At 42.3% G+C, this 16,168-nt stretch overlaps 1 pseudogene; it reads right to left on the bottom strand.

Annotated features, from left to right (window-relative positions):
• LOC119876785 overlaps window positions 1-6,468 on the bottom strand; it is a 60,109-nt pseudogene extending 53,641 nt beyond the window's left edge.
• Window positions 6,469-16,168: the final 9,700 nt, after the last annotated feature.

Here is a 16,168-nt window from a genome sequence, read left to right as displayed (position 1 = left end):
TGTGTTTTTATTTATTGTATTTTATTTTACTTTGGTTTTGTATATATATGCTGTTCTTTCTTTCCTATTTTAGTTTCTAATTTCTTTAAATAAGCAGACCAAAATAAAACCAAGATCTAGTATTTTGTTTTGTTCTGTTTTGTATCTGCCTTGATTTTTCCTATTTTGTTTTGTTTTTGTTTTCTTCTAGTTTGGTTATTTTTTTCTGTTGTTGGTAGTGGTGGTATTGTTTTCTTTTCTTTCTCTTCTTTTTGTACATAATGATCAGACAGAAATTCAACAGAAAGGAAAGAACAGGTGGTAATACTCACAGTCAGGAATTTAATCAATACAGATATAAGTAAGATGTTGGAACTAGAATTCCAAACAATGATTATAAAGTAGCTAGCTGTAGGAAGGAGTCCAAAATGGCAGAGGAGTAAGAGACCTTAGTTTTGTCTGGTCCCAGAAATTCAGCTATTGAATCATTCTGAACACCTGCAAACTCAAGCAGAGATCTAAGAAAAGAATTGCTCCAATTCTACAAATAGAAAACTGACAGAGAAGTGAATCCGAGGTGATATATGGGAAGAAAAACTGTGGGGGAAATGGAGCCTCTATAAGCAGACTACCAGGAAGTGACATAGCACTAGAGCACAAAAGCAGAACTTTTAGAAGTCTGCTCCAGTGAGGGATGTTCCTGCCTGAAAGGTGCTGAGGTGCTGAAAGGAGGCAGAATCTTAGGTGGGACAGTGGTCTCAGGATCCCTGGGATCACAGAAAGAACAGTGGTGCCTGAGTGTGGCAGAATTCCCAGGAATGGGAGCAGGGAGCCTGTCTGTAATCAGTAAGCCCAGGAGTGGGCATTCAGCTAGGTGTTGCCATAAACAAGGAACCGGAGCAGGGTCCAGTGACCGCCCTCCCAGCAGGGGCCCAGCAAGCCTCAAAGATTCTGAGAGACTGCCCACCCTCCCCCCGACTCCCAGGAGGAGCGGCAGGGGTGTGTAATGCAGGAGTCTGCAGGGTTTCCAGAGTTGAGCTAAGTCACATGCCTGAGAAAGAAATGCTCGGTCACAGGCTGTGTGAGCACGGAGTGCTGACCGAGACCAGGGAGATGGGAATGATTGACTGCTTTTCCCTGAGGGTGCTGAGGAGTCTGGGGGCGGGGCGGGGGAGAGTGAGCTTTTGGCTCCAGGGCTGGAGATTGGGAGGCCACCATCTTTATTCTCATCCTCTAAAGTGGCACAGAAAGCCTTCATGGAACAAAGACACGTAGAGCAATAGGAAGCAGATTACCTACCCTGGCCCCCTGGCAAGGGAGGTGCAATTCTGCTTGGGCCAAGACCCCTGAGAATCAGTACAACAGGCTCCTCCCCCAGAAGATCAACAAGACCATCTGGCTAAAACCAAGTTTACTGATTACACAGAACTACAGAACTTCAGCTCTAGGGGTAAATAGTATATAGAATTCATGGGTTTTTTTCCCATGATTCTTTACTCTTTCCATTTTAATTTTTTTTCTCTTTCCTTGTCAACCAACTTCTTATATTATCAACTCTTTTCTTAAGTCTTTTTTAACTTTCATTTTCCAGTTACATGCTATCCTTTCATTGTATTTAATCTTATTTTTGTATATATATAAATTTTTCTTTCTTCAGAATCTTGGGATTCAGTTACTTCTAACAAACAGACCAAAATACACATAGAATCTAGTGTAGTATTCTGTTCTCTTTACCTGTCTTATTATATTCTCATTTCTTTTTAAAGTCTTTTTTGGGATGCTAGGGTGACTCAGTGGTTGAGTGTCTGCCTTTGGCTCAGGGCGTGATCCTGGGATCCAGGATAGAGTCCCACATCAGGCTCCCTGAGCAAGCCTGCTTCTCTCTCAGCCTATGTCTCTGCCTCTCTCTCTCTCTCTCTCTCACACACACACACAAATAAATAAATCTTTTAAAAAATAATAAAATTAAAAAGGCTTTTTTAATTTTCATCTTTACAGTTACAATCCTTTCAATGCATTTATTTTTATTTTTAGTTTAGTTTTTCTTTCTTTACAATTTTGGAATGTAGTTTCTTCTAACAAACAGACCAAAGTAAGCTCAATATTTAGTGTATTGTTCCATTCTGATAGCCTGTTTATATTCTTTCTTTTTTCTATTTAAATTTTCATTTTTACACTTATATACTATTATATACTATTGTATTGTCCTATGTTCTACTTAGACTCCAAAAGAATATGAATGCCAAATCCTACTGTCCTTTTCCAAACCTGGTCCCATTAGAAGATCCCCAGAGTCCCTTCTGCCATGGGAGGTGACAGGAGGAAATGTTCACCTTGGATATGAGCTCTCAGTAAATACCTAAATCTATAGATGCCTTTAACTGGTTCTTCCTAACTTCCAGAAGTATGAAATATAAATTTCTGTTCATAAGCCTTGAGTCTGTGGAATTTGTTAGGGCCTGAACAGATGAAAAAAGTGTCCAACTAAGGATTGTTTTGCATTGCTATCATTATGAAAACTCAGAGTTTTAAAATAACTCTATGGTATGAATGGCTAATTTCCATGATAACATGACTTAGTTTCCAATTGTAGTCATCTAGTACACATTCTGCTTACTTCAAATTTTCTTACAACATTCACATTTTAAAAATGAAGAAGAAAAGAGACATCTTCAGATAATTGTACTCTCTTCTTCACAGAGGTTGGCATGAGCATCTGGATGAAATCTCTGCTCTCCACTTACCAGCTTTACTGCTCAGTTCTCCAAGTTCAAAGCCAGTATCCCATCATTGCACATGCATAGTTTCTTCACTCACCAGCTCCAAAGAAAAAATAGGTTTCTGATGTCAGAGGTCACACATATTTCCACTAACACAACAGAAAATGCTGAATCTCATGAAGTATCCTCAGAGCCTCGGACACAGAAACATTGCACAGACCTGTCCTCCCTGAAATGCAGGCCCTGGATGCTCCTGAGCTCACCGCACAGACAAGAGGTTGGAGAGCTTAAGTCCTGCCTAGGTAGAGCGTGAAAATAACAGGAAGAATGATAGCTTTTGACTTGGGCCCCTCCCTCCAGAAGAGTTGGCTGATAGTTGTAGGCCCATATTTATAGGATGTGAAAGAGAAACTGTTGTTTCTCAACAGAACAAGCAGTTCCAGGAAAAGAATCATGAAGATCGTGTGACTTCAGTGGCTCAGGCTGCAGGGGAGGGCAAGAGAGACACTGCAGCCATGAGAAGCAGGTCTCTGATGACCCTGTGTGGTCATCTAGCCAAGACTCCCATGGGAGCCCTGGGGATAGACAAGAAAGCTGTGAGCAAGTTTCCAAAGCTTCCAGTGAATGAGAGAATTACTTCCCAACAGGAAGAAGAAGGACTCACTTTTCTGTGTCTTTCTGTTTCTTTCATTTTTAGGGGCCCTGTTGCTGGCTGCCACCTCACCAGACTTGGGCATAGATTTCCCTGGTAGGTTATGGGAACAACTTATGAACAAAATACCAGGAGAGGCTCTGTGGAAACTTGGTAATATACCAAGGAAGGGGACACAAGCAAGGAGAAGGGTGCCTAGATTCTAAGATTTATGTGGAGGATTAAAAGGAACATACCAAAATTTCTTTAGAAGGACAGGAGGAATTGCTGTATCAGACAAGATTTATTTCCATGTTATATAGTATCTAAGACAGTTGGGTGCTAGCACAGGAGTAGACCATCTGACCCACAGAAAAGGACACAGAGCCCTGTATAGGATTCAGACATGTGGGGAGTTCTGAGACATGGGAGAAGCACATGGAATGTCAAGGATATAGAAGGCACCATCTAGTAAATGGAGCAGACTAACCGGTTCTCCATATGGACAGAGGTTACTGAATCTCTGTTTACATCATTTATGATAATCAACTCCTTATCGATTTAAGATCTAAATTTCAAGTGGAAACTGTAGAAAGAAATATAGCTGCTCTTATAGAAAGATTATTTAAATGAGATGATACCTGTATAAAGATAGCAAGACGACAGCTGTATAAAACAGACTGACCAATGTGATACCTTTGACTCTATAAAAATGAAAAGTTTCTCTTTATGGAATCAAATGTAAAAAAAGTCTAAAAATATTCACAAATCTGGAGAAGCTATTTGCACAAATGTAGTCATCTAAGGATCAATGGAAGGAAGGATTTTAAGATTCCAAAAATCACTAGGGAAAAGGGAAAAAATTCGGCTTGGAAGTCGGCAAAAGATGAACAGAACTTTCTCAAAAAAAAAAAAGAAAGAAATATGTTTGGGCCATAAAAATAGAGAAAATACTGCACATTACTACTAAGACAAATGCATCTCTCTTCACTGTGAGATGATATTATTATTAGTTCTATTGCAAAAATTTAAAAGGTAGACAAAATCAGGTATTGGTGAGAATGTAGATTGATAGAAATCTGAAACACGGCTGCTGGGAATGTAAATCAGTACAATCACTTCGAAAAAACCATACGGCTGAATCTTATAAAATGGTACATTCATGCACCTCAGGACTCAGCATTTCCATTCCTAACACTATACCTAGGAATCGCTTTGCAAAAATGTGCAGGAGACATGTAGATGTGTGTGCCTAGCAGCAGTCTTCATGACTGTAAAAAAGGAGAGGATAGGGATCCCTGGGTGGCGCAGCGGTTTGGCGCCTGCCTTTGGCCCAGGGCGCGATCCTGGAGACCCGGGATCGAATCCCACATCGGGCTTCCGGTGCATGGAGCCTGCTTCTCCCTCTGCCTGTGTCTCTTTCTCTCTCTGTGACTATCATAAATAAATAAACATTAAAAAAAAAAAGGAGAGGATAGGCATTTATAGAGAAAAGATAAATAAGTTGAGCTACACAGTATTGAAAAACATGAGCCATACATTCTTTTAGTATAGTGTTGAGATTAAATATTAAGAACCCATAGAATACCCCTTAAATAAAGTTTCAAGAAAACTAAGCAATATATTATATAAACATGCATATGTAAGTGATAACATCACAAATAAAAGAAAGGAATCATAAACATGTACAGCATGAAATTGTTACCCAGGGGCTGTGGACTGTGAACTGGAGTGAATAGGAACACAGAGGGAGGTATATGTTGTTAGAAATGTTCTATTTCTGGGATGATTGTTCAGTGTGTAGTTGGTCATTGTATTACACAAGTAAGTAAAAGATTTAAACTAGAGAAACATCTCAGAAATAAAGAGAAAAATCTCTTTCAGATTATCGTTGCATTATTCTTCTGTGTGGAGTTGGTCCTGAATCTCTCCCTCATGCCATATTTTGGGGACATCAGAGAAATACTGTCGGTCTGACATACAGAGACAATCACTGCTATGATGGGAGAAAGACTGAGAAATCATTCAGAGAGGAAGCAGAGGACAAGAGCCTGAAATTCCAGGTAGAAACAATGGCAAGGCAAAGATGCAAGCTCACACATGAACTTGACACCTAGCTGTGGATGCAGAGGAGCACACACACACATACACACACAATTACAGCTCTCAGTAATAAGGTAGGAAATACCTCTGAGACTCAGGTACCCTGGAAGTGATGGGGCCTTTGTAGTGGGTGACAGAAAGCTCCCACTCGGGGTCTCCCCAGGGCTGGGCTGCTCCCCAGCGGTGTGTGAGAATCACTCTGGGTCTGGTGCTGTTTGGTTGGCTCTGGTCTGCAGTGTCCTCAGAACCCAGTGGGCTGGAGCCCCAGGGTCCAGACTCAGACTTGCTGCTCCTAAGTCAACACTAGGAAATCAGAAAATATGATTTATAAGAATATTGTTATGTTTTCTCTGTTTAGAGAAAAGGGAGATCAATTCTTCTTGGGTATGAATGGCTTAGGAAATCCCTTGTCTCCTAGTCCCACTCAGATAAGTACAAATCCAGTCAGTATAACATACAACCTCCAGACTCTTGTACAATGGAAATCTCCCCTGCCCTGGTGCAGCCTCTCTTCCAACTGAGTGAGACACCTGCAGTAGGGACAGGAAAAAAGTAGATGTCTCTCCTCTTTCTTCCTCCTACTGCCTCCATTACATGGAGGAGCATGGCGTAGGGGAACTACAAGAATAGGAAAGGACTCACTCAGGACGTTTGCAATCCAGTTGAATGTCTCTCAGGTAAGAGTGTCCAATGAAGGCTCATGCTGATGTCTCCATTGGGGTGATGGAGCAGGCATAGTCCAGACCTTCTAGGCTTCTACATCCTCTGTGATGTCAGAAATAGAAGGGCAGCTCCACCTCTTTCTCTTCACCCTACCCAGGAAGACCATGTGCAGCCCTCATTGTTGGGCATGTCCCTTGAAACAAACTCACTAAAATAATCCTTGCCTTCCCTCTCCTCAACCTGTCAGCTGTGTTTTCCTGACCCAGGATGGGAATCCAGGATGGCAATGATGTATTAACAATCTCTTAGCCACAGAGGATTTCATAACTTGTTATGGGCATTTGCAATCTTGGCAGAAACTTTGTAAAACAGATCTTCTTTTTCGCCCTGTCACAGTCACGTAGTCCCCTCCCTTGGGCCCCTCTCCTGAACACAGACACCCTGGGGAGGTATCACTGCTGCTCCCACATGAGAATGAGGACATCATAATCACTGAGAGTTTAAGCAGCTGTTAGAGTCACCAAGTCAGTAGGGAGCTGTGTTGAGTTCAGACCCTCACCTGGTTGGGGCAGGTGCATTAACTCCAGGGAAGGTCACAGCTGGGGTCAGGAAGAGAACTCTACCACAGATGTAACTTCTGCAGTCTGATCTCTGTGGGCAGAAGTGAGTTAGCCCTTGAACTGGGCACTTGGGCAACCCAAGGAGCAGCTTTGCAGGCAGTGTCTGCACCCATCTGAGGGGCCAGCCTCAAGAGGGCTGAATGTGGACTCCTCACTGGTCAGGGCACTGGCCTCCAAGTAAGATTATCAGGTGTGAGGTGGCTGGTCTCAGAGCATTCCCACACACCCCCCTCCCCCGGGGTCTCTGGGCTGAAGGTGCTCAAATAGCCCTGCATAAGTCACAGGCAAATACTGCAGCACCCCACTCACTAGAATGAAGAAATTGAAACTGGTTCAGGCCTATTTTGAGAACTGGAGTCTTTTCCAGGAATAGAAACTGAAAGTAGCCCTCTCTGTGGTCCTTCCTGCTGGGGCTGGGGATCCGGCCACTGGCTTTATTCAGAAATTGCACAGTTCTGAGCAGGAAGGGACTAAAGCAGAAAACACTGTAAGATTGCCTTCTCCTTCCCAGTTCCTCTTCTCCCTCCTGTCTAGGCTCTTCCTAGGCCAACCCCACGCAGCACAACCCCCTTCCTTCCTTCTGGAACAATCTGGGCCTGGAACCAGTTTTGGAGCATCTCAGAGGGAACTGTCTCTGACTGAGGGCTGGATTCATCCCCAGGGAGGGGAAACTTGCCAGGAGGACCACTGACATCTGCCTGATCACGGTCACCCTGTGCTTCCTGGAGCAGGTAAGTGAGAGAGCTCCTATAACCCAACCTGGCTAATAACTCTGCTGCAGTAAAGACATGAAGGATGGAGCCTGAAACCAGGGCAGGGGAGCTCGGGGACTGGCTTACCCAATTTAGTGGTATTCACAGCAGGGCCCCTCTCTGACATTCTTCAGGGACAAAATTCAGCACCCCTACTCTTTGTTTGCTCCAAACCAATTCTACCTTCCGGCATGGAAGCAATGGGCCTTTCATCTCCTTGTTCATGGCAGTGGGGGTCTTTGATGGGACCAGGTTTGGAAAAGGAGAGTAGGATTTGCCATTCATATCCTCTTGGAGTCTAAGTAGAACATAGGACAATGGCAAATTCTGTGCTAATCTGGGATTGGGAGAGTCTATCTGGAGCACCACCTGGACCTCCTGTAGATTAGGGACTAGGGGTGGATTTTCAGGGACAAAGTACCTAACAGACCTTAGACAATGTGTAACAATGCACATGTATATCTGCGTTGGAGAAACTGTCCCTGTTGCTGGACACAAGCTCCATTCTTCACAGATGAAGTCAGTGAGGTGGACTCTTGAATACTCTCTTCCCAGACCAGGTCCTTTTATACTTCATGCCCATTGGTGATGCAGATGTCTATTATACTTTGCTAGAATAAATCAGTATGTAGATTTTTTTTCCTCATCCTTTCCCTATGATGATAAACTGGGAGTGGGGGGTGGAATATGGGGTTTCACATTGGGTTCAAACTCACAAAAATTCCTGATATCTCAGACTTCTAGTCTGGGCCATGGCTGATCCCCACTTCATGGCTCAACATAATTGGGCATGGCATGAACTATCATAGGACCCTGTGTGGGAATTCCACTAATGAGTGCTTTTCATTCTGCTTCTTAAATCATGAAATCCATTTGCTGCATTATAATAAGAGTTAAGAAAAGTGATCCATTGGAATAGATACAGTAGATCAAAATGGAGGGTAGGCAAATTGTTGGTAAAATATTTCTTCATGTGTATGCATGTGTACTAAGTTGATACTTAGTTCCTATGTGAAATGCATCTCTCACTGCTGGTCTCATTCGGAAGAGTTTGAAATATCTGCTCACAGGATCTGGTTCTCCTTGCAAGCACAACTGTCTTTTCTTGTTGAACCTGCTCCCTGGGTTCCCTCCATAAAGGCCTATATTCCTTTATTCAGAGACCTTCAAACTCTGTTCAGAGAGGGGAGATCAGAGGTATAACATGAGTATGATCTGCAAAAAAGTGAGCCTGTGGGCCACTTACATCCCAGGCTGATTTCTGATGGTCTCTCCTCAACTTCTGGGTTAGCCTCAATGCCCTGGAGGCTCTCACACACCCCAACACTTGCACACTGACCATTCCTGGAAGACCTGCATGCTCTCATGGAGTTACCCTTGTCCTAGCCTGGCCTGGCAGCATCACATGGGCATAGTACTGCCTAAAAGGATCCTGACAGGGTCCCACGTTCAGGGTTGTCTAGCATGAGGTGCAGGGCATGAACCAGATGAGCAAGTAGTGAGGGGGGCAGGGAGCTGTGGCTAGTGCTGTGGGGCCTCAGTCACCCCTCCAATAGAGTCCAGCACAGGTGCTCAGGTGAGCAGACATGTGAAAGTCCATGGTTGGGTCGGATATGGTCACAGAAATGGTCTGGAAAAGTGTAGGTTTATGCTCATTTCCCATGCCTACTTTGGGGTGAGGAGGGTCATACTCTTCCCCAGACCCTACTTGTTTTCCAAAGGGATGTGGCAGAGATGGCTACAACATTTCAGATGACAGCTTTAGGAAACAAAGTTAATTCATCCATCAGCCAGTAAGTGGGAGATATGCAATGGTACATTGTGCTTCATTCATCTAACAGAAATGTGTCCCATACCTGTTGGCCACTAAGGGTACCAGGCAGAGCCTAGGGAATTATTTACTGTAAGTGCCAAGACCTGTATGTATATTTTTAAGATACCAAGCATCTAACATGGGATAACAAAATACTTTCTGGGACTTTAACCTTTTGAAAAGACAGGGTTTTTTTTCAATCAATCTAATACACAAGAAGTCAAGGTGAAATGGATACATGTGGAGGTTGAGATGGGATTTAAACAAACCAGGGAAAGGATTGAAGGGCTCTAGCCCAGTTCCTATGTTCTGGATCTCCTAGGCCCCACTGGCGGGCCAATTAGTACATCCAGCTTTCTCTATCCTATACTAGGGGCAAACTTACAGGCAACCAGAATCCAAAGTATGCTCAGGGGCAGAAGAAAGCCCTTCACACAATCAACTCAGTGAGCCTGGGATTCATCCAGAAGATTGTCTCCCTGGAGCCATGATGGCAGTTGAGGCCTCCTGGAACCTCTATGTACTCCATAAACTTGGGCTATTGTTGGGAAAGGTCAAGAGAGGTCTTAAAGTAGGCTTTGAGCATAAGGGCAAGGGAGGGCTACTCTTAGGTATTCTTATTCCAGAATGTTCCTCCAGCCTGTCCCAGGCCAAGGCCCTATCTTTCTAGCTTTTAGCCAGCTTTGTCCATGCATGTTCTGCCCCCACCACCATGTTGTTCACCCCCTCGGCCAGCTCAGGGTGCCTCCACTCCTGCAGGAGTAGACATCACCCTCACCAACCTATTGCATTTCAAATTTGTCCAGGGGCTGCTGGGGAGACCTGAAGACTTTATGGGCACAGACCTCAAGGGATTCTGGTCTCCAACCAGATGAGAAGGTGATCACATCATAATCCATCAGCTTTCCTCCCTCTGAACTCCCAGCATCTCCTTATCATTTCATTAGGGATCTGTCTCCCAAGGAGGGGGCGGGGTTCAAGTTCCTTGCAGCAGTTTCTAAAAATTGGGGACACTTTGTAGGACTTTTCCTCATACTTGTGAGGCAGTAAGTTTCCCTTAACGTGTAGTGAGGATGGGAGGTGACAGAGGACTGTGATTTTCATTCTCTTCCCAAATTAGGAAGGGTGTATTGAGGGAGGGGTAAATGGCAGTTGATAGCAGTTGATAGCAATAAGTGGACACATATCCCCAGGAGAAGCATCTCAGCATCCAGCCAACCCTCAGCCCAAGGCTGGAGATTCAACATTAACTAGGACCATCCTGCCCTATATATAATGTATTATTAATTACAGGGATAGGATTTCATAATTCACCACTTGCATATAATACCCAGTGCTCATCCAAACAAGTGCCCTCCTTAATGCCCATCACAGATTTAGCCCATCCCTCCACTCCCCTCCCTCCAGCAACCTTTAGTTTGTTCCCTATAGTTAAGACTCTTATGGTTTGCCTCCCTCTCTTTTTTATCTTATTTTACTCTATTTTATTCAAATTCAATTAATTAACATATAGTGTATTATTAGTTTCAGAGGTAGAGTTCAGTGATTTATCAGTCTTTTAATAAGACCTAGTGCTCATTACATGCCCCTCTTAATGCCCATCACCCAGTAACTCCATCCCCTTACCCCTCTTCCCTCCAGCAACCCTTAGTTTGTTTTTTATGGCTAAAAGACTTGGTGGGTCTCCCTCTCTGATTACATCTTGTTTTATTTTTTCCCTCCCTTCTTCTATGATCCTTTCTTTTGTTTCTTAAATTCCACATATGAGTGAGATCATATGACAATTGTCTTTCTCTGATTGACTTATTTTACTCAGCATAATACACTCTAGTTCCATCCACGTCATTGCAAATGGCAAGATTTCATTTTTTTGATGACTGAAAAGTAGTCAACTGTGTGTGTGTGTGTGTGTGTGTGTGTGTGTATCACATCTTCTTTATCCATTCATCTGTCCATGGACATCTGTGCTCTTTCCATATTTTGGCAATTGTGAGCATTGCTGCTATAAACATTGTGGTGCAAGATACATCTGTATCTTTGGGATAAGAAACCAGTAATGCAATTGCTGGGTTTTAGGGTAGCACTATTTTTAACTTTTTGAGGAATCTCCATACTGTTATCCAGAGAGGGTGTACCAGCTTGCATTCCCACCAAAAACACAAGAGGGTTCCCCTTTCTGCACATCCTCACCAACATTTGTTGTTTCCTGTTTTGTTCATTTTAGCTATTCTGACTGAGGTGAGGTGGTATCTCATTGTGGTTTTAATTTATAATTCCCTGATGCTCAGTGATGCTGAGCATTTTTTTGTGTCTGTTGGCATTGCTATGTCTTCTTTGGAGAACTGTCTGTTCATGTCTTCTGCCCATTTCTCAACTGGATTACTTGTTTTTTGGCTGTTGAGTTTGCCAAGTTCTTTTTTTTTTCTTATAAATTTATTTTTTATTGGTGTTCAAATGGCCAACATATAGAATAACACGCAGTGCTCATCCCATCTTGGAGAAGATGTGGAGAAAGGGGAACCCTCCTGCACTGTTGTGGGAATGTGAACTGGTGCAGCCACTCTGGAAAACTGTGTGGAGGTTCCTCAAAGAGTTAAAAATAGACCTGCCCTACGACCCAGCAATTGAACTGCTGGGGATTTACCCCAAAGATACAGATGCAATGAAACACCGGGACACGTGCACCCCGATGTTTATAGCCAAGCTTTTTTCTTAATAATAAATTCATTTTTTATTGGTGTTCAAATTACCAACATACAGAACAACATCAGTGCTCATCAGGTCAAGTGCCCCCCTCACTGCCCGCCGCCCACTCACCCTCACCCCCCGCTGCCCTCCTCCCCTTCCACCACCCCCAGTTCGCTTCCCAGTTAGGAGTCTCTCGTGTTCTGTCTTTCCCACCCACTTCTTCTCCCTTCCCTTCTATTCATATTCCCCAAATGAATGAGAACATACACTGTTTGTCCTTCTCCGATTGACTTATTTCACTCAGTAAAATACCCTCCAGTTCCATCCACGTTGAAGCAAAAGGTGGGTATTTGTCGTTTCTAATGGCTGAGTAATATTCCATTGTATACACAAAACACATCTTCTTTATCCATTCATCTGTCGATGGACACCGAGGCTCCTTCCACAGTTTGGCTATTGTGGACATTGCTGCTAGAAACATCGGGGTGCAGGTGTCCCGGCGTTTCATTGTATCTGTATATTTGGGGTAAATCCCCAACAGTGCAATTGCTGGGTCGTAGGGCAGGTCTATTTTTAACACTTTGAGGAACCTCCACACAGTTTTCCAGAGTGGCTGCACCAGTTCACATTCCTACCAACAGTGTAAGAGGGTTCCCTTTTCTCCACATCCTCTCCAACATTTGTTGTTTCCTGCCTTGTTAATTTTTCCCATTCTCACTGGTGTGAGGCGGTATCTCATTGTGGTTTTAATTTGTATTTCCCTGATGGCAAGTGATGCAGAGCATTTTCTCATGTGCGTGTTGGCCATGTCTATGTCTTCCTCTGTGAGATTTCTCTTCATGTCTTTTGCCTATTTCATGATGGGATTGTTTGTTTCTTTGGTGTTGACTTTAAGAAGTCTTTATAGATCTTGGAAACTAGCCCTTTATCTGATACGTCATTTGCAAATATCTTCTCCCATTCTGTAGGTTGTCTTTTAGTTTTGTTGACTGTATCCTTTGATGTGCAAAGCTTCTTATCTTGATGAAGTCCCAATAGTTCATTTTTGCTTTTGTTTCTTTTGCCTTCGTGGATGTATCTTTCAAGAAGTTACTGTGGCCGAGTTCAAAAAGGGTGTTGCCTGTCTTCTCCTCTAGGATTTTGATGGACTCTTGTCTCACATTTAGATCTTTCATCCATTTTGAGTTTATCTTTTGTGTCTGATGCAAGAGAGTGGTCTAGTTTCATTCTTCTGCATGTGGATGTCCAATTTTCTCAGCACCATTTATTGAACAGACTGTCTTCCAGGGAATAGTCTTTCTTCCTATATCGAATATTAGTTGACCATAAAGTTCAGGGTCCACTTCTGGGTTCTCTATTCTGTTCCATTGATCTATGTGTCTGTTTTTGTGCCAGTACCACAATGTCTTGACGACTACAGCTTTGTAGAACAACTGAAATCTGGCATTGTGATGCCCCTAGCTATGGATTTCTTTTTGAAAATTCCCCTGGCTATTCGGGGTCTTTTCTGATACCACCCAAATCTTAAAATAATTTGTTCTAACTCTCTGAAGAAAGTCCATGGTATTTTGATAGGGATTGTAATAAACGTGTAAATTTCCCTGGGTAACATTGACATTTTCACAATACTAATTCTGCCAATCCATGAGCATGGACTATTTTTCCATCTCTTTGTGTCTTCCTCAATTTCTTTCAGAAGTGTTCTATAGTTTTTAGGGTATAGATCCTTTACCTCTTTGGTTAGGTTTATTCCTAGGTGTCTTATGCTTTTGGGTGCAATTGTAAATGGGATTGATTCCTTCATTTCTCTTTCTTCAGTCTCATTGTTAGTGTATAGAAATTCCACTGATTTCTGGGCATTGATTTTGTATCCTGCCATGCTGCCAAATTGCTGTATGAGTTCTAGCAATCTTGGGGTGGAGGCTTTTGGGTTTTCTACATAGAGTATCATGTCATCAGCAAAGAGGGAGAGTTTGACTTCTTCTTTGCCAATTTGAATGCCTTTAATGTCTTTTTGTTCTCTGATTGCTGAGGCTAGGACTTCCAGTACTATGATGAATAGCAGTGGTGAGAGTGGACATCCCTGTCTTGTTTCTGATCTTAGGGGAAAGGCTCCCAGTGCTTCCCCATTGAGAATGATATTTGCTGTGGGCTTTGCGTAGATGGCTTTTAAGATGTTGAGGAATGTTCCCTCTGTCCCTACACTCTGAAGAGTTTTCATCAGGAATGGATGCTGTATTTTGTCAAATGCTTTCTCTGCATCTAATGAAAGGATCATATGGTTCTTGGTTTTTCTCTTGCTGATATGATGAATCACACTGATTGTTTTATGAGTGTTGAACCAGCCTTGTGTCCCAGGGATAAATCCTACTTGGTCATGGTGAATAATTTTCTTAATGTACTGTTGGATCCTATTGGCTAGTATCTTGTTGAGAATTTTTACATCCATGTTCATCAGGGATATTGGTCTGTAATTCTCCTTTTTGGTGGGGTCTTTGTCTGCTTTTGGAATTAAGGTGATGCTGGCCTCATAGAATGAATTTGGAAGTACTCCATCTCTTTCTATCTTTCCAAACAGCTTTAGTAGAATAGGTATGGTTTCTTCTTTAAACATTTCATAGAATTCCCCTGGGAAGCCATCTGGCCTTGGACTTTTGTGTCTTGGGAGGTTTTTCATGACTGCTTCAATTTCCTCCCTGGTTAATGGCCTGCTCAGGTTTTCTATTTCTTCCTGTTCCAGTTTTGTTAGTTTATGGCTTTCCAGAAATACGTCCATTTCTTCTAGATTGCCTAATTTATTGGCGTATAGCTGTTCATAATATGTTTTAAAATCGTTTGTATTTCCTTGGTGTTGGTAGTGATCTCTCTTTTCTCATTCATAATTTTATTAATTTGAGTCTCCTCTCTCTTCTTTTTAATAAGTTTGGCTAATGGTTTATCTATCTTATTAATTCTTTCAAAGAACCAACTCCTGGTTTTGTTGATCTGTTCCACAGTTCTTCTGGTCTCGATTTCTTTGAGTTCTGTTAGAATCTTTATTAACTCTCTTCTTCTGCTGGGTGTAGGATCTCTTTGCTGTTTTTTCTCTAGCTCCTAAGGTTAGCTTTTGTATTTGAGTTCTTTCCAGTTTTTGGATGGATTATTGCGATGTATTTCCCCCTCAGGACTGCCTTTGCTGCATCCCAAAGATTTTGAACGGTTGTATCTTCATTCTCATTAGTTTCCATGAATCTTTTTAATTCTTCTCTAATTTCCTGGTTGACCCTTTCATCTTTTAGCAGGATGGTCCTTCACCTCCACGTGTTTGAGGTCCTTCCAAACTTCTTGTTGTGATTTAATTCTAATTTCAAGGCATTATGGTCTGAGAATATGTAGGGGATGATCCCAATCTTTCGGTATCGGTTCAGACCCGATTTGTGACCCAGTATGTGGTCTATTCTGGAGAAAGTTCCATGTGCACTTGGGAAGAATGTGTATTCAGTTGAGTTTGGATGTAAAGTTCTTAGATATCTGTGAAATCCATCTGGTCTAGTGTATCATTTAAAGCTCTCGTTTCTTTGGAGATGTTGTGTTTAGAAGACCTATCGAGTGTAGAAAGCGCTAGATTGAAGTCACCAAGTAAAAGTGTATTATTATCTAAGTATATCTTAGTGTTAGTTATTAATTGATTGATATATTTGGCAGCTCCCACATTCGGGGCATATATATTGAGGATTGTTAAGTCCTCTTGTTGGATAGATACTTTAATTATGATATAGTGTCCCTCTTCATCTCTGAGTACAGTCTTTGGGGTAAATTTTAGTTTATCTGATATAAGGATGGCTACCCCTGCTTTCTTTTGAGGAAACCTTTTATTTTCAGGCTGTAGGTGTCCTTCTGTCTGAAATGAGTCTCTTGTAGACAGCAAATATATGAGTTATAGCCAAGTTCTTTATAGATCTTGGTTACTAGTTCTTTATCTGATATGTCATTTGCAAATATTTTCTCCCATTTTGTAGGTTGTTGCCTGTTAGTTTTGTTGACTGTTCCCTTTGCTGTGTAGAAGCATTTTTTCTTGATGAAGTCTCAATAGTTCATTTTTGCTCTGGTTTCTCTTGCCTTTGGAGATGTGGTTAGCCAGAAGTTGCTGTGACTGAGGTGAAAGAGATTACTGCCTGTGTTCTCTTCTAGGATTTTGATGCATTCTTGTCTCACATTTA

The sequence above is a fragment of the Canis lupus genome, chromosome 11 (genome assembly GCF_011100685.1).
Source record: "Canis lupus familiaris isolate Mischka breed German Shepherd chromosome 11, alternate assembly UU_Cfam_GSD_1.0, whole genome shotgun sequence".
In the NCBI taxonomy this organism is placed as follows: Eukaryota; Metazoa; Chordata; class Mammalia; order Carnivora; family Canidae; genus Canis; species Canis lupus.
This window is presented reverse-complemented; position numbering and strand designations above follow the sequence as displayed.